The following is a 19392-nucleotide window of genomic DNA, read 5'->3' on the forward strand; positions in this document are numbered from 1 at the left end:
CTCAAAATGCAGATAGTTGGAACACAGGTACTAAGAAGAGAATGGCTATTGAACGTTGGAATGTGAAATTGTGGAAGAAATAATGTGCATTTTCTAGAATTGTAACAGGATCAAAAAATCTTTACATATTCAATGATCTTTTTGGGGGTGCTTCCCAGATTCTACATTGCTAATGGGACCACATGAATTAGGAATTGTGATAGGCTGCCCTTAGCAGAGACACACATTAACAGTGGATTAAATGACATAGAGATTTATTTTACTCCCACATTAAAAGAATTGGAAAGTAGGCTGTCCAGGGCTATATGGCCTCTGCTAGCTCCTTGGGGTGTCGCCCTCCTCTCTTGTGCCACCATTCTTAGCAAATAAGCTATTATTTAAAGAAAAATCCAAACTGGAATGTGGAGAAATAGGAACCTTCTTACGTTGCTGGTGGGAATGTAGAAGGATGTATCCACTTCGAAAAATGATCTGGCAGTTCCTCAAGTGATTAACATAATTAACATATGACCTAGCAATTCCACCCCTATGTATATAGCCACAAGAAATGAAGACCTCTGTCCACACAAAAACTTGCACATATAGCAGCATTATTCAAAGCAGTCAAAAGTGAAAACAATCAAACTATCTATAAGTGAATGAATAATAAAATGTAGTGCAGTGGAATATTATTGGGTCGTGAAAAAGGACAAAATACTGATACATGCTGTGTCTTGGATGAACTTTGAAAACATTCTAAGTGAAAGAAGTCACCACAAAAGTCAATGTATTATATGATCCCATTCATATAAAGTCTAAGATAGGGAAATCTACAGAGACAAAGTAGATTGGTGTTTGCTTAGGGCTGGAGAGGAAAAAATTACATATATGTATATCTCAACACATATGTGCATAAAATGTATGTATGAATATATATAGACACAAATTATCCATCTACATATTATACAATACATGTTAGTGTACTGTTTGTAATATATTTTAATGTTCTGAATGCTGCTTGTGCTCTCAGCCAACAAGAGCAGGAGAGGCAGAATCCTTGTGCCTCTTGGTGAATGGGCACCATAAAGCAAATATTTTCTCTGCCATTCATCCAGAAAGATACAGCTTTCTACAGCTCTGAAATCCTTTTATTTTATGACTCATCTTTGACATCATCATCTATATTCTTTTGGTACCTGCTAGAAAAGAAATGCAAAAAAGCAAAATGGCTGTTTGGGGAGGCCTTACAAATAGCTGAGAAAAGAAGAGAAGCAAAAAGCAAAGGAGAAAAGGAAAGATATAAACATCTGAATGCAGAGTTCCAAAGAATAGCAAGAAGAGATAAGAAAGCCTTCTTCAGCGATCAATGCAAAGAAACAGAGGAAAACAACAGAATGGGAAAGACTAGGGATCTCTTCAAGAAAATCAGAGATACCAAAGGAACATTTCATGCAAAGATGAGCTCGATAAAGGACAGAAATGGTATGGACCTAACAGAAGCAGAAGATATTAAGAAGAGATGGCAAGAATACACAGAAGAACTGTACAAAAAAGATCTTCACGACCCAGATAATCACGATGGTGAGATCACTGACCCAGAGCCAGACATCCTGGAATGTGAAGTCAAGTGGGCCTTAGAAAGCATCACTACGAACAAAGCTAGTGGAGGTGATGGAATTCCAGTTGAGCTATTTCAAATCCTGAAAGATGATGCTGTGAAAGTGCTGCACTCAATATGCCAGCAAATTTGGAAAACTCAGCAGTGGCCACAGGACTGGAAAAGGTCAGTTTTCATTCCAATCCCAAAGAAAGGCAATGCCAAAGAATGCTCAAACTACTGCACAATTGCACTCATCTCACACGCTAGTAAAGTAATGCTCAAAATTCTCCAAGCCAGGCTTCAGCAATATGTGAACCATGAACTTCCTGATGTTCAAGCTGGTTTTAGAAAAGGCAGAGGAACCAGAGATTAAATTGCCAACATCCGCTGGATCATGGAAAAAGCAAGAGAGTTCCAGAAAAACATCTATTTCTGCTTTATTGACTACGCCAAAGCCTTTGACTGTGTGGATCACAATAAACTGTGGAAAATTCTGAAAGAGATGGGAATACCAGAACACCTGATCTGTCTCTTGAGAAATTTGTATGCAGGTCAGGAAGCAACAGTTAGAACTGGACATGGAACAACAGACTGGTTCCAAATAGGAAAAGGAGTATGTCAAGGCTGTATATTGTCAACCTGTTTATTTAACTTATATGCAGAGTACATCATGAGAAACGCTGGGCTGGAAGAAACACAAACTGGAATCAAGATTGCCAGGAGAAATATCAATCACCTCAGATATGCAGATGACACCACCCTTATGGCAGAAAGTGAAGAGGAACTCAAAAGCCTCTTGATGAAAGTGAAAGAGGAGAGTGAAAAAGTTGGCTTAAAGCTCAACATTCAGAAAACGAAGATCATGGCATCTGATCCCACCACTTCATGGGAAATAGATGGGGAAACAGTGGAAACAGTGTCAGACTTTATTTTTCTGGGCTCCAAAATCACTACAGATGGTGACTGCAGCCATGAAATTAAAAGACGCTTACTCCTTGGAAGGAAAATTATGAGCAACCTAGACAGCATATTCAAAAGCAGAGACATTACTTTGCCAACAAAGGTCTGTCTAGTCAAGGCTATGGTTTTTCCAGTGGTCATGTATGGATGTGAGAGTTGGACTGTGAAGAAGGCTGAGTGCCGAAGAATTGATGCTTTTGAACTGTGGTGTTGGAGAAGACTCTTGAGAGTCCCTTGGACTGCAAGGAGATCCAACCAGTCCATTCTGAAGGAGATCAGCCCTGGGATTTCTCTGGAAGGAATGATGCTAAAGCTGAAACTCCAGTACTTTGGCCACCTCATGCGAAGAGGTGACTCATTGGAAAAGACTCTGATGCTGGGAGGGATTGGGGGCAGGAGGAGAAGGGGATGACAGAGGATGAGATGGCTGGATGGCATCACTGACTCGATGGATGTGAGTCTGAGTGAACTCCAGGAGTTGGTGATGGACAGGGAGGCCTGGCACGCTGTGGTTCATGGGGTCGCAAAGAGTCGGACACGACTGAGAGACTGATCTGATCTGATCTGAAGGTAGAGCTTAAATTATTCTTATTATCAATGTGTTTAATATGAACTATACATGCAAATCTCTGTTCATTAAGAAAAATGTTTTTGCTTCAATTTCTAGGTGATTAAAATTAGATGATCTATAGGAGTAAATTTTGAAAAAAATGATGTTTTAAACGTTATTAAATTTGTTTAATTTTTATCAGTGATCAAAATTTAAAGAAGGATTAAGCTAAATTTTATTGGCGGAGATAACATTGTTTATTCACTGTATCTTGTAATGCAGAAATTAGATGTACTCAAGGATACGTACTAAATATATTGACCAATTTTTGTTTAATTCTTGTCATCAGTTGTGTTCTTTACATAGCAAAACAAAGCTTCCATTATTACTCTCATCATTTAGTTATTTTTTGTTGTTCAGTCGCTTTGTCGTGTCTGACTCTTTGTGACCCCATGGACTGCAGCATGCCAGGCTCCTCTGTCCTCCACTATTTCCTGGAGTTTGTTCAAATTTATGTCCATTGAGTCAGTGATGCTATCTAACTATCTCATCCTCTGCTGCCACCTTCTTTTGCCTTCAGTCTTTCCCAGCATCAGTCTCTTTTCCAATGAGTTGGCTCTTCACATCAAGTGATCAAAGCATTGAATCTTCAGCTTCAGCATCAGTCCTTCCAATGAATATTCAGCGTTGATTTCCTTTAGGATGGACTGATTATATCTTTAAGCAAACTTCTATGTGCATGTGAAAATAGAACAGATGTTTAATTAAAAGCATTAACTTTCATTAATTAAAATTAACTTCCTTTCCTTTCAAAATTAAGGCTACAATGAAAAGGCTTATTTTACACTGAAGAGAAAGGTAATTATTTTCATTGCTGCACCAGCTTAGATTTATATATAAATAATACAGCTCCCTACACTTCCACCCCCAGTATCATTCACTGAAACTTCTGCAAGAAAATTGCTGGTGATGGCATAAAAAAGGGACATCTTATTCACTGCCAGTGGAGAATTTTATTTAATCATGTGCCATCCAGTATAACCCTGCTTCTCACTAGGAACTGTACCGGGATCTGGGCAAATTTTAGCCCAGAGGTCATAGCCATGCCTTGGTTTTGGCAGACTTGTGGGTAATGACCACCTCAAAGGGTTACTGTCTAATAAAAAACAGGACTTAACAAAGATTAGGAAGGCGTGCTCGAGGTCTTTGCTGTGTCTTTTTCTCTGTGCACAGGGACAGTTTAGAAGACTCTACTAAGAACTCAGGTTGAAACATGGGTCAAAATTTGGTTTAATCAGAGTAAGGCTGAATTAGGACTATAACCCCCATTTCCTAATCCCCAATCAGATGCACTTTTCCTCTTCTGCTTTTTTAATAAAAAAATTATCTGTGTATTTATTGGCCGTGCTGGGTCTTCATTGCTCTGTGCGGGCTTTTTCTCGTTGCAGAGAATGGGGGCTCGTTTCTCGCGGCGTGCGGGCTTCTCACTGCGGTGGCTTCTCTTGTGGAGCATGGGCTGTAGGGCACATGGGCTTCAGGAGTTGCAGCACACCGTCTCAATAGTTGTGGCTTTCAGGTTTTAGAGCACAGGTTCGGTAGTTGTGGCGGATGAGCTTAGCTGCCTTGTAGCATGTGGGATCTGCCACAGAGCAGGGATTGAACCTGTGTCCCTTGCAATGGCAGGCAGATTCTTAACGCTGGTCCACCAGGGAAGCCCCTTCTATTCTAATTTTAACTCCATTGCTAACTTTCTTTGGCAGATACTGTTAGTGTCTGTAACTAGTAACAGATACTGTTAGTCATGTCTCACTATTTATTCTTTTTTTCTACAGTAATACAAATTTCAACCGAGCACATTTTGCCCAGCTGAAGACTATTTTCTAGCTTCCTTTATGGCGTGGCCTGGCCATGTGACCAGGTTCTGGCCAATACAGTGTGACTGAAAAACGTGTGTAACTTCGGGTCGTCCCTTCGAAAGAAACACATCCTAACCTTTGCCTTCCCCCTTTCCCACAGGTTGGATCCTGTCTGGCCATGCAGATGAGGGAAATACTTTGAGGATGACAAAGAGATGGATCCCTGACCACCTGATTTGCCCATAATGTATTGTTTTATGAGAAGGAAATAAAGTTTGATATTGTTTAAGTCATTATATTTTTAAATATTATTATAGCCCAGCCTTTATCCTAATTAATTCATCTCCCCTATGATGTTGTTAAGTTTACTTCAGTTAAGTCGCTCAGTCATGTCCGACTCTTTGCAACCCCGTGGACTGCAGCACACCAGGCTTCCCTGTCCATCACCAACTCACGGAGCTTGCTCAAACTCATGTCCATTGAATCAGTGTTGCCATCCAACCATCTCATCCTCTGTTGTCCCCTTCTCCTCCCACCTTCAATCTTTCCCAGCATCAGGGTCTTTTCCAGTGAGTCAGTTCTTCACATCAGGTGGCCAAAGTATTGGAGTTTCAGGTTCAACATCAGTCCTTCCAATGAATATTCAGGACTGATTTCCTTTAGGACTGACTGACTGGATCTTCTTGCAGTCCAGGCGACTCTCAAGAGTCTTCTCCAACACCACAGTTCAAAAGAAAAAATTCTTCGGTGCTCAGCTTTATGGTCCAACTCTCACATCCATACATGACCACTGAAAAAACCATAGCTTTGACTAGATGGACCTTTGTTGGCAAAGTAATATCTCTGCTTTTTAATATACTGTCTAGGTTGGTCATAGCTTTTCTTCCAAGGATCAAGTGTCTTTTTAATTTCATGGCTGCAGTCACCATCTGCAGTGATTTTGGAGCGCAAGAAAAGAAAGTCTGTCACTGTTTCCATTGTTTCCCCATCTATTTGCCATGAAGTGATGGGACCAGATACCATGATCTTCGTTTTCTGAATGTTAAGTTTCAAGCCAGCTTTTTCACTCTTCTCTTTCAGTTTCATCAAGAAGCTCTTTAGTTCCTCTTTGCTTTCTGCCATAAGAGTGGTGTAATCAGCATATCTGAAGTTGTTGATATTTCTCCTGGCAATCCTGATTCCAGCTTGTGCTTTTGTCCTTAAGGAATTGCAAATTAAAACAAGATACCAGTGCACACCCACTAGAATCCAAAACACTGAAAAACACCAAATACAGTTGAGAATGTAAAGCAAAAGAAACCATCATTCATTGCTGGTGCAAATATAAATTGATATAGCCACTTTGGAAGATAGTCTGGTGTGCATGTATGCTAAGTTGTTAGGTCATGTCCAACATTTGTGACCCTACGGACCATAGCCCGCCAGGCTCCTCTAGCCATGGGATTTTCCAGACAAGAATACTGGAGTGGGTTGCCATTTCCTACACTCCAGAGAATCTTTCCGACCCGGGGATTGAACCCACATCTCTCAGGTCTCCTGCATTGGCAGGCAGGTTCTTTACCTCTAGCTCCACCTGGGAAACCCAGTATCTGGCAGTTTCTTATAAAACTAAACACGCTGTTAACACACTAACCTGCAATTTCATTTCCTAGTTTTTATGCAAATGAGTTGAAAACATGTCACACAACGTCCTGCACGTGAACATTTATGGCAGCTTTATTCACAACTGTCCAAAATTTGGAGCAAGCAAGATGTCTTTTAATGGGTGAGTAAGTAAATAAACCTCCACACGGTGAAATATTAGTGTTTAAAGTTTGCTATTAAGAAAAAACGTGGAGGAACCTTAAAAGCATGCTGCTAAGTGAAAGAAGCCTCGCTTCTTGAGGCTTCACAAAGGCCTTGCTGTATGAGTCCAGTTATATGACATTCTGGAAAAGGCAAAACTATGCAGATGGAAAAGAAAAAAGAAATCAGTGCCAGGGACTTCAGTGGCAGGATGGAAGGATAAATATTTCCCACTAATATCTAATATTTGAATGGCATTGTCTGTTTTACTTATTTCAGGTAAAGGCATACATCTGGTTCCTTTTACTCTATCTTGGTCATTACTGAGTTAACAGTAACTTTGTATTATGTATTTTATTGGTCAATATTATGTGTGTAATTAATATTGCTATTTAGTGGGAGAGAGTCTAAGAATTTTTTAGTATTGAAGAAGGGTTCTCATGAACACTCCCACTGAAAAGCCCAGGGACAGACAATGCATAAAAGAAGAAATTAAACTAGTAAACTTTTTCAAAAGAATTTTTCAATACAAAATTTTCAACTTAAAAACATTTTTGTTTATCATACTGGCAAACATGAAAAAAGAAAAATTCTTAGTGTTGAAGATATTGGATGTGGACAAGTCTGTACTCTCATAAACTGAGGATGAAAACAAAATTTTTTCCAGTATTATGGAGAAATAACCGACATACATCCCTGTAGAAGTTTCAAGTGTATAGCTTGATGGTTTGATTTACGTGTATTGTGAAATGATTATTACAGTAGGTTTAACTGACATCCATCCTCTTATACAGGTACAACAAAAATTAAAAAACTTCTCTTATGATGAGACCTCTTAGACTCTATTCTCTCAACAAATGTCTTGTGTATCACACAGTCATCGGGTTGTATATTATGTCCCTAGTACTTACCTACCTTATGACTGAAAGTTTGCACTTTTAGTCATCATCCTGCTGTTTCTCCTTTCGCACCATTGGCCTATAGTAACCACAAGTCTGATCTGTCTCTCTGTGAGTTTGGAGGTTTTTGCCTTTTTTTTAGATTCCACATGTAAGCGAGATCATGTAGTATTTGTCTTTCTCTGTCTGATTTATTTCATTTAACATAATGCTGTTTTGCTGCATCCTTGTTGGAAATGGTAGGGTTTCCTTTTCTATGGCTGAAAAATATTATGCTCAGTCACTCAGTCGTGTCCCACTCTTTGTGACCCATGGATTGCAGCTCACTAGGCTCCTTTGTGCATGGAATTTTCCAGGCAAGAATACTGGAGTGGGATTGCCATTTCCTACTCCAGGGAGAATAATATTTATATATATATTAAATATGATATATATAAATCACAACTTTTTTATCCACATATGGACTAATGGACGCTTAGGTTAGAAGCAAAAATTTTACATTGTTTTATGGGGTGCAACTTGGCAATATATACAAAATGTTGATTGTGCATGTCTGTGATCTCACATTTCCACTTTTAGGATTTTTTTCCCACAAAAATAATTAGGTAAATGTACAAAAGTGAACATTTGGAGATGAGCATCACAACACTTTATAATATTAAAACTTTAAAAACAGTAAATTGTCCTTCTAAAGGATGGGTTAGTTAACTAAATTATGGTACATTTAGGTATTGGAACACTGACAGCTATTTTAAAAATGAGGTCAAGATGTTTTCTTTCTTTTTCTTTTGAGTGAAAATAGCAGCTTGCACAACACCATGTGAAATATGATTCTATTTAAGTAAATATTTTATATATAAGCATAGGCTTTTAATGATATTCACTAAAATGTTAACAGAGGCTGTCTCTAGGGAGTGATCTTTGGGCTGAGGTTGGAGGAGGTGGAAGGTTGCATTTTCATTTATACTCTGTGGTAATGCTTGGATTTGTTCTATAGTGTACATACTGAATTTTATAATTTGCAGATATAAGGAAGATTAAAATTTTGACACTAGAAATAAATAGAAGAGATCCTTACATTTGAAAATGTTTGGAAATCCTGGTTATATAATTTCTTATTGATTTCAAATTCCTTATTGATTTAGCATTTTATGCTTCTGACCTCTAGACCAACCTTTAAGATTCCTTCCAGTGCTAAAAGTCTGTGATTTTCTTCTGCTTGCTGTTGCTGCTGCCATGTCAAATGAGAACTGCTTAGGTAAATCTTAGAGACTCCCTAATGGGAAGACCCTTACACTAGTTCAGGTTCTAGTTTTCCTCCTATTTCAAATGATTTTATTCCTGGGTGACAGTCTTGAGCTGGTTATGAAAACATGTAGAAGAGCACTGGGTTTGGAAAAGCTAGAAGTGGTTCTAAGAATCTCTGCTTTCCTGAACCTAGAACCCGTTATACAGAGGGAAGTAGGTCAGAAAGAGAAAAACAAATATCGTATATTAACGCCTGTGCACAGCATCTAGAAAAAAATGGTACTGATGAACGCATTTGCAGGGAAGGAATAGAGATGCAGATGTAGAGAACAGACTGTGCATACAGCAGGCGAAGGAGAGGGTGGGACAAGTTGAGAGAGTAGTGTTGACATATGTACTCTATCGTGTAAAGTAGATGGCTAGTGGGAGGCTGCTGTATTGCATAGGGAGCCCAGCCTGGTGCTCTGTGATGTAGAAGGGTGTGACGGGGGGAGGGGACTAAGGCTCTAGAAGGAGGGGAAATATAGATATTTATGAGCGATTAGCATTGTTGTACAACAGAAACCAATGCAAAATTGTAAAGCAATATCAATAACCTCAGATAAGCAGATGACACCACCCTTATGGCAGAAAGTGAAGAACTAAAGAACCTCTTGATGAAAGTGAAAGAAAAGAGTGAAAAAGCTTGACTTTTTCAAATGTTGACTTAAAACTCAACATTCAGAAAACTAAGACCATGGCATCCGGTCCCATCACTTCATGGCAAATAGATGGGGAAACAATGGAAACAGTGACAGACTTTATTTTCTTGGGTTCCAAAATCACAGCAGATGATGACTGCAGCCATAAAATTAAAAGACGTTTGCTCATTGGAAGAAAAGCTATGACAAACCTAGACAGCATATTAAAAAACAGAGACATTACTTTGCCAACAAAGATCTGTCTAGTCAGAGCTATGGTTTTTCCAGTAGTCATGTATGGATGTGAGAGGTGGACTATTAAGAAAACTGAACACCAAAGAATTGAGGCTTTTGAACTGTGGTGTCAGAGAAGACTCTTGAGAGTCCCTTGGACTTCAAGGAGATCCAACCAGTCCATCCTAAAGGAAACAGTCCTGAATATACATAGGAAGGACTGATGCTAAAGCTGAAACTCCAATACTTTGGCCACATGATGCGAAGAACCAAATCATTGGAAAAGACCCTGATGCTGGGAAAGATTGAAGGTGGGAGGAGAAGGGGACAACAGAGGATGAGATGGTTGGATGGCATCACCAACTCGATGGACATGAGTTTGAGCAAGCTCTGGGAGTTGGTGATGGACAGGGAAGCCTGGCGTGCTGCAGTCCATGGGGTCATGAAAGAGTCGGACTCGACTGAGCAACTGAACTGAAATGAATTCTTCGACGCTCTGCCTTCTTTACGGCCCAGCTCTCATAACCATACGTGACCCTGAGAAGACCATAGCCTTGATTATACGGACCTTTGTCAGCAGAGTGTCGACCAGTGTCAACCCTTGTCGGCTTTTGAACACTGTCTAGGTTTGTCATAGCTTTCCTTCCAAGAAGCAATCGCCTTCTGATTTCATGGCTGCAGTCACCATCCACAGTAAGTCAAAACCAAGTCAACAGGTACAAAGAAAGGTCCCTTCCCCTGCACCTGGTTCCCACTCAGCACCATAGATAATAAATTCCATAACCTTCTGCCTTAAAAAAAATAATAATAAATCTCTTGCTTTTTTGGGGGGTCAGATGTAGGCCAGATTTGAGTGGGAACAGGGATCATGAATTGATTTTTCATATATATATATCAGGACTTTTCTATTTTACTCTTAGATTCAGGATATCACTACTAGGATGGTTTATCATTTGTTTAATTAGAACGTATTACCTCCAATTTGACGTGACTCAACCATGTTTTCCTCCCAGAGCTCTTTCTCTTATGTGTTCAGGCAAGCTGAAAAGCCTCAGAATTATTTGGAATTCCTTTCTAGTAAGTTACCTCATACTCAGTTAGCTATTAAATTCTGTTTCACTTTAAGTTTATGGTTCAATACAAGGAACTACGGTTTCCTTAACTAATGCTGCTCACTTTTTCTGTCCACTGTTCTCAGTCTTATTTCCATTGTCTTTCCAACCCTGGGTGTTTCTTACCTGGACTTAAAATCTTTCCACCTCGTGTTGTATATTTATTGATACTTCAATAGTAAGCCAGTTTAGATGGTTGCAATATAAGTATTTTTAGTACTTATTTTTGTACCTGCTTTATGCTAAGAATTGCATGTATGTGTGTGAGTGTGACTGTGTCGGTGTGCTGGGTGCTGGTGGAAGGGGTGATGATGTGTAAAGTAATAGAAGACAGAATCCATTTTAAAGTATGAACTTAATTTTAAAGTATGAACTTAAACACTATTATGATTTCCTGGCTTCAGTCCCAGCTACAAAATCTTGCAAAGGTTACATCAAAATCAAATGCCTGATCAAGAAATTCAAAACCTTTATCATTCCTAATTTGCCTTACTCACCTTCCAACTGATTCCTGCTCGTCATCTCTCCTTCATCAGTCCTGACATTCACTCCCCTCTTCCTGGACTCATTCACACAAGAATGATCACTGTCTCCTACTGCAAGGTCAGAATTTCACTGGAGGTGTCCTTCAACTCTGAGTTTAGGGTATCCCAGTACCTCCTGGCCCTTCTTTTATTATTATCACTACCACAACGTTTTCCGTATCTCCCAAATGCCTGTTAGAGTTCTCATTACAGGCTTGCTGAAGCAATCTTAAATGGTAACTTTCTCAGGAAAATAAGGACTCCTGGACTTATATCCCATACTCAGCTCAAACAGTTTGTATTTTCCCACAAGAGATGTACATAGATAATTAGGTCTTTGAGAGCAAAAATTCTGACTTAATTTGTCTTTATCTACCAGAGTGCTTTAGATGTGTAAGTTTCTTGAGGACTTCCTTGATGGTCCTGTGGCTAAGACTCTGAGCTCCCAATATAGGGGGCTTAGTTTCAATCCCTAGTCAGAAAATAAGATTCCAGATGCCACAACTAAAAGATCCTGCATGCTGCAACAAAGATCATAGATCACACATGCTGCAACTAAAACCTGACCACAAATGATTTTTTTTTTTAAAGAAAATTTCTTGAATTAATGAATAAATAGTTTTATACAACTAGATCCTTTGCCAGGTCTCCCTGTCCATCACCAACTCCCGGAGTTCACTCAGACTCACATCCATCGAGTCAGTGATGCCATCCAGCCATCTCATCCTCTGTCGTCCCCTTCTCCTCCTGCCCCCAATCCCTCCCAGCATCAGAGTCTTTTCCACTGAGTCAACTCTTCGCATGGGTGGCCAAAGTACTGGGGTTTCAGCCATAGCATCAGTCCTTCCAAAGATATCCCAGGGCTGATTTCCTTCAGAATGGACTGGTTGGATCTCCTTGCAGTTCAAGGGACTCTCAAGAGTCTTCTCCAACACCACAGTTCAAAAGAAAAAATTCTTCAGCACTCAGCCTTCTTCACAGTCCAACTCTCACATCCATACATGACCACAGGAAAAACCATAGCCTTGACTAGACAGACCTTTGTTGGCAAAGTAATGTCTCTGCTTTTGAATATGCTATCTAGGTTGGTCATAACTTTTCTTCCAAGGAGTAAGCGTCTTTTGATTTCATGGCTGCAATGACCATCTGCAGTGATTTTGGAGCCCCCCAAAATAAAGTCTGACACTGCTTCCACTGTTTCCCCATCTATTTCCCATGAAGTGATGGGACCAAATGCCATGATCTTCGTTTTCTGAATGTTGAGCTTTAAGCCAACTTTTTCACTCTCCTCTTTCACTTTCATCAAGAGGCTTTTTAGTTCCTCTTCACTTTCTGCCATAAGGGTGGTGTCATCTGCATATCTGAGGTGATTGATATTTCTCCCGGCAATCTTGATTCCAGCTTGTGCTTCTTCCAGCCCAGTGTTTCTCATGATGTACTCTTCATATAAGTTAAATAAGCCGGTTGACAATATACAGCCTTGACATACTCCTTTTCCTATTTGGAACCAGTCTGTTGTTCCATGTCCAGTTACCTAACTTTGACATTCAATAGTACTATTATGTACTGAATGGTGTGGCTTGATATTCTTTGTTATAGTTTCTTCCACTCTTATTTTATCCTAAAAATCATGTAAGTACTTGTTCTATAGACTGTAAATGTGTGTGTCTTTCCAAAGCTGTAGGCTGAAATCTAATCCCCAGTGTATTTGGGGTAGAGCCTTCGGGAGGTGATTAGGTCATGAGGGCAGAGCCTTCATGAATAGAATTAGTGTCCTCATAAAAGGGGCAAAAGTGGAAGCAGTGATAGATTTTATTTTGGGGTGCTCCAAAATAACTGTAGATGGTGACTGCAGCCATGAAATTAAAAGATGCTTGCTCCTTGGAAGGAAAGCCATGACAAATCTAGATATCGTATTAAAAAGCAGAGATATCACTTTGCCAACAAAGGTCCATATAGTGAAAGCTATGGTTTTTCCAGTAGCCATGTACGGATGTGAGAGTTGGACCATAAAGAAGGCTGAGTGCCAAAGAATTGATGCTTTTGAACTGTGATGTTGGGGAAGACTCTTGAGAGTCCCTTGGACTGCAAGGAGATCCAACCCCTCAATCCTAAAGGAAATCAACCCTGAATATGCATTGGAAGGACAAATGATGAAGCTAAAACTCCACTACTCTGGCCACCCGATGTGAAGAGCTGACTCATTGGAAAAGAGCCTGATGCTGAGAAAGATTGAGGGCAAAAGAAGAGGGCAGCAAGGATGAGATGGTTAGATAGCATCACTGACTCAACAGACATGAATTTGAGCAAACTCCAGCAGATAGCAGAGGACAGAGGAGCCTGGCGTGCTACAGTCCATGGGGTCGTAAACAGTCAGACATGACAGTGACTGAAGAACAACCGAAGGGGCTTACCTCATGGCTCGAATAGTAAAGAATCCACTTACAATGCAAGAGATATAGGAGGTGTGGGTTCGATCCCTGGGTCAGGAAGATCCCTTGGAGGAGGAAACGGCAATCCACTCCAGTATTCTCTCCTAGAGAATCCCATGGACAGAAGAGCCTGGCAGGCTACAGTCCACAGAGTCGAAAAGAATTGGACATGACTGAGCATGCATGTGCTACTCTCTCCTCATAAAAGAGACCCCAGAAAGCTCTCTGTGTGTGTGCAGACACAGTAGGAGGACAACCATTTATGAGCCAGAAAGAAGGCTCTCACCTGCCACCGAATCTGCCAGTATCTTGCTCTTGGACTTCCCAGCCCCCCAGAACTGATAAATTTCTATTTTTTACAAGCCACCCAGGGTCTGTTACAGCATCCCAAGTAGACTAAGGTGGCTTGTGAAGCATGCGCATACTCCAGGCCTTTGGGGCCTTTCCAAACCTATGGAATCAGAAAGTTCTGCGGAAGACGCTCAGAATCTGTATTTTTAACACCCAACTGAGTTGATTCTTATGGCCAGAGAAATTTGGAAACTCTGTTATATTGAGAAACGTAATAAATATTAGTTGAGGTTAATAGTTCTCTTTGATCATTATGCCAAATACAATTCCATAAGCATTAACCTGATGTCAGAATGCCTGAATTCCAGCCTTGTTAATTACCATCTGAGTGATTGGGGGCTAGTTCAGTGTTTCTTAAACTTGTCTGCCAATTAGAATCACAGGGCTTCTTTACCATCTGAGCCACCAGGAAAGCCCACACAGGGTCTCTAAAAAATTCCAAAACCCAGGCCACACCCAAGACCAATTTAATCACACTTTCTAGTGCTGTGACACAGGCATCAGTATTTTTCGACGTTCCCCCGCCAAGTGATTGATGTCAACACACAAACAAGCTTGAGAATCACCGGACTAATTTACTCTCTCTGTTTCTTCATGAGTCAAATGTGGACAATAACTTCCATTCGAAAATGTTACTGTCATTAATACATGTGAATATATGTTATAAAAGATAAAACTTTGTGTGTTAGTTGCTCAGTTGTGTCAGACTCTTTGCGACCCCATAGACTCTAGGATTCTTGGTCCATGGAGTTCTCCAGGCAAGAATACTGGAGTGGGTTGCTATTTCCTTCTCCAGGGGATCTGATCTTCCCACCACAGTGATTGAACTGGGGTCTTCCACATTGCAGGCAGATTCTTTACCGTCTGAGCCACCAGCAAAACCTAAATGATAAAACTTTATATAAACCTAATTATATTTTAGGCTTTAAAATATTTTTAATAAAAACAAATTTGCCAGTAATAATTTTAATATTTTAGATATATGTATATTTGTAGTGCTTATAATTGTGATGATCAGTTCAATAGTTTAGTGGGATAGATTCAGCTTGTGAAGGAAACCATCATTCAGAAAGCTAACCTTACAATTTAGGTAAATTTCCTTCAAGTGGCCCTGGTTTAAAGCAGTGGTTCTCAGCTCTTAGAGTGTATCAACATGTTCCTTGACTGGGGTTTATCCTCAAAGATTTTGACTCCATAGGTCTGGAGTGGGGCTCCAGCAACTACAAGTTTATAAAGATAAACATGTCACTCTGTTGCCCTGTTGCTAACCATGGTGAGTCTGCTATTTATGTTTAGGCCTTTTGCTTTATCTATGATATTTAGTCATAAATGTTCTACTTTTCTCCTGTCAGAACTCTCTCTTCATCATGTAAGCAGAAAACAATTTTAGAATAGTTTTAAAAATATCTGAAGCCAGGACTTCCCTGGGGGTCTAGTGTTTGCCAAAGTGGGGGACATGGGTTTGATCCCTGGTGTGGGAAGAGTCCACATGCCGTGGGGCAACTAAACCCACGTGCCACAATTACGGAGACTGTGCTCCAGAATCTGCATGCCTAGAGCTGGTACTCTGCCAGCAAGGGAAGCTCACGCAGCACAACTAGAGACTAGCCCCTGCTCGCTGAAACTAGAGATCGAGAACAGCAAAGAAACCCAGTGCAGCCATAAAGAAAATAAAAAACAAAGCAAAAAACTTTTGAAGCCATATGGGTACCATTCTTTATTACCAGTACCATTTGATCTTTAATACAATCTTGCAGTTTTTTTTTTTTTTTTTAATATCTGAACTGGCCTTCTTGATTTATACTCAACCTTTCTAATGGCTATAATGACTATCTGCGTTTCTAAAAATTCAGAGAATGTGTGGGTCCTCTGCTGACCTGAATCTGTCTCTCTAGGGCTGAATCACTTTCAGAATCACTTTCTTCAGCTTCATTGTGCATGGGTAGCACCTGAGAGGCTCATTAACAACGTACACTCTATCCAGACGTGGTGGATTAACCTTTGGGTTGAAGCCAAAGATTCTGGATTCTAAGCTATCTGCCTGGGTTATTCCAGTGAACACTGCACTTTGAGAAGTATCGGCTCTATGGAACTAAGTGGCTGGGGAAGCTTCGGTGAGGTAGAGACACTAAGGAAGGGCTCATAGGATCCAGACACAAAACTCTGTAAGGAACTCTGTGTTCTCTTCCTTCCTGTGCTTCACCTTTGTGCAAATAATGTTAGATAACCATGTGTTTAGGGGCTTCCCTGGTGGCTCAGCTGGTAGAGAATCTGCCTGCAGTGTGGGAGACCTGGGTTCGACCCCTGGGTTGGGAAGATCCCCACCCACTCCAGCATTCTTGCCTGGAGTATCCCATGGGGAGAGAAGCCTGGTGGGCCCATGGGGTCACAAAGAATTGAACGCTACTGAGCGACTGAACACAGCACACAAGTGGTGTAGTGGGAAAGAATCCATCTGCCAGTGCAGGGCAAGCGATGTGAGCTCAATCTCTGGGTCAGGAAGATCCCCTGAAGAAGGAAATGGCTACGCACTCCAGTATTCTTGCCTGGAAAATTCCATGGACAGAGGGCAGTTCAGTTCAGTTCCGTCTCTCAGTCGTGTCCGACTCTTTGCGACCCCATGGACTGCAGCACGGGGACAGAGGGCAAGGAGAGAACAAAGAAAGAGGCAGGCGAATCTAGATTGGTAGGTGGTGGTGAACAGGCAAGGAGCTTACATAGAAGCCTTGTCTTGGGCGGCTGCAAGATGAGTAGATGTTCTCAACTGCCCACCAGAATCTTAAGAGTTTATGTAGAGGCCTTGTATACCATCCAGATGGTCTCAATAAACATAGCTCTCTCAAGGCTGTGTCCTTGAAGCTGTTTCCACTGTTAGAATGGTGGGCAGAACATACATCGCAAAGGCAAGGGAGGGTGTAAGAAGCCTCCAGTTGTGCAGGTCCAGCTCCTGGTTAACTGGTGGTCATGTTCTCTGGATGGCCTCTTCCAACAGTTGCCAGGCTTTGAGCATTAGGGCCTACTGACTTGTGTTGCCGATCCCAGCATGGAGACTGGGTCAGAGAAGACACAGTGAACACATTGGTTTACAATGAGGAAAGGCTCCCTTTCCTTCTCTTTCTGTTTTCCTTTCCTCCTTCATCTTGACCTTTCCCCATATTTGTCTTTTCCCTTGGTTTGTTGGTTTGTGGTCCATTCTTGAGGAAACAGCCATCTAGAACAGACCTGGATACAAAAGCGAAGAAAAGAAAAAACCCTCTACATCAGAAATCACATCAATAACAAACAAAACACCCAATTCATCTTTAAATTACACCGTTAGCACATTTGATAATTCACTTAATTATTTTTACTGTTATGTATAATTGTATTTGACCCGTCTTCATTTCATGACTATGCTTTTATTTGTTTACTTTCATTTATCAGCACTACCCACTCCAGTATGCTTGGGCTTCCCTTGTGGCTCAGCTGGTAAAGAATCCGCCTGCAATGCAGGAGACCTGGGTTCGATCCCTGGGTTGGGAAGATCCCCTGGAGAAGGGAAAGGCTACCCACTCCAGTATGCTGGCCTGGAGAATTCCATGGACTGTATAGTCCATGGGGTCCCAAAGAGTCAGACACGACTGAGCCACTTTCACTTCACTTTAATGCATCCTGAAAGCCTTCATCTGCCTATGGTTTCAGGTAAACTGTGTTCTTTCTGCAAAACGTGCAGTAAATGATTTTCTACTAAAATACGTTAGCTTGGTAGGAACGTATAAGGATGGATCACTGGATTTTCATATTCTACGTTTTCTGTCTTAAAGAAACTTGTGGATTGTTAATCACTTTTTATGGTAAATCAGTATTGAATAAGCTTCAGACTCAACAGTACTTGAAACCCGAAGAAACTTAAGACTAGACTTCAAAAAAAGTTCACCTTTTTTTCCCTTTTAGCGCTTGCTGTGGAGTGCTTGGGCTTTTCTTTCCCTCTGCGGCCACCTGGTTCCCCATTAGCCGTTGCCCTGGGTTTTGGAGACTAAAAAGCCCCGTGGGCCTCCAGGTGCTCAATGATTACTTGGCGGACAAGAGCCACATTGAGTGGTACGTGCCATCAAAAGCAGATGTGGCAGTATTTGAAGCCGTCTCTCACCCACCACTTGCCAACTTGTGTCATGCCCTCCGTTGGTATAGTCACATCACCTCTTATGAAAAGGAAAAGGCCAGCCTGTCAGGAGTGAAGAAGGCCTTAGGAAAGTATGGCCCTGCTAATGTGGCAGACACCACAGAAAGTGGAGCTACAGATAGTAAAGATAACGATGATGACATTGATCGCTTCGGATCTGAGGAGGAGGACGAAAGTGAAGAAGCCAAGAGGTGATGAGAAGAGCGCCTTGCACAGTATGAGTCAAAGAAAGCAATAAATCCAGATCTTGTTGCCAAGTCTTCCAACTTATTAGACATGAAACCTTGGGATGGTGAGACAGATCTAGCAAAACTAGAGGAGTGCATCAGAAGCGTTCAAGAGGATGGCTTGGTCCGAGCCTCTTCTAAATTAGTTCTGGTTGGGTATGGCATTAAAAAACTTCAAATACAGTGTATAGTTGAAGATGACAAAGTTGGGACAAACATGCTGGAGGAGCAGATCACTGCTTTTGTCAAGTATGTACAGCCTATGGACGTGGCTGCATTCAACAAGATCTAAAATCCATTGTGGATCAGTGCCCTTAAATAAAAGTTTGAAAGATTAAAGAAAAAAAAAAAAAAGGTTAGATTGTGTGCACAGGCTAAGTTGCTTCAGTCGACCCCATGAACTGAGGCCCTCCAGGCTCCTCTCTCTGTCCATGGGATTCTCTAGGCAATAATACGAGAGTGGGTTGCCACGCTTGCCTCCAGGGGATCTTCCCAATCCAAAGACAGAAACCTGTCTCTTATGTATCCTGCGTTGGCAGGTGAAGTCTTTACCACTAGTGCCACCTGGAAAGCCCTAGATCAGTATGAGAGCAGACAAACTGATTAATCTTTTTCCAAATCTTTTGCATAAAACTCCAATTATAAACACAGCTCTCTGCCCATCTTCCTGCCACTCCCTGCTTCCACAGACAAGTTGTGCTCTTTATTGTGATTTGGAAGGCACCAACCATAATGGCTAAGTCAGTGCTGTTTAAATAAGAGCTATAATCATATCCACATCATCTCTATGTTT

The 19392-nt window shown here is 41.0% G+C and overlaps 1 pseudogene; it reads left to right on the plus strand.

Annotated features, from left to right (window-relative positions):
- The first annotated feature begins 6621 nt into the window (after positions 1 to 6621).
- Positions 6622 to 18891, plus strand: LOC139182649 (elongation factor 1-beta pseudogene; annotated as a pseudogene).
- The last annotated feature ends 501 nt before the right edge of the window (positions 18892 to 19392 follow it).

The sequence above is a fragment of the Bos indicus genome, chromosome 4, assembly GCF_029378745.1.
Source record: "Bos indicus isolate NIAB-ARS_2022 breed Sahiwal x Tharparkar chromosome 4, NIAB-ARS_B.indTharparkar_mat_pri_1.0, whole genome shotgun sequence".
Lineage (NCBI taxonomy): Eukaryota > Metazoa > Chordata > Mammalia > Artiodactyla > Bovidae > Bos > Bos indicus.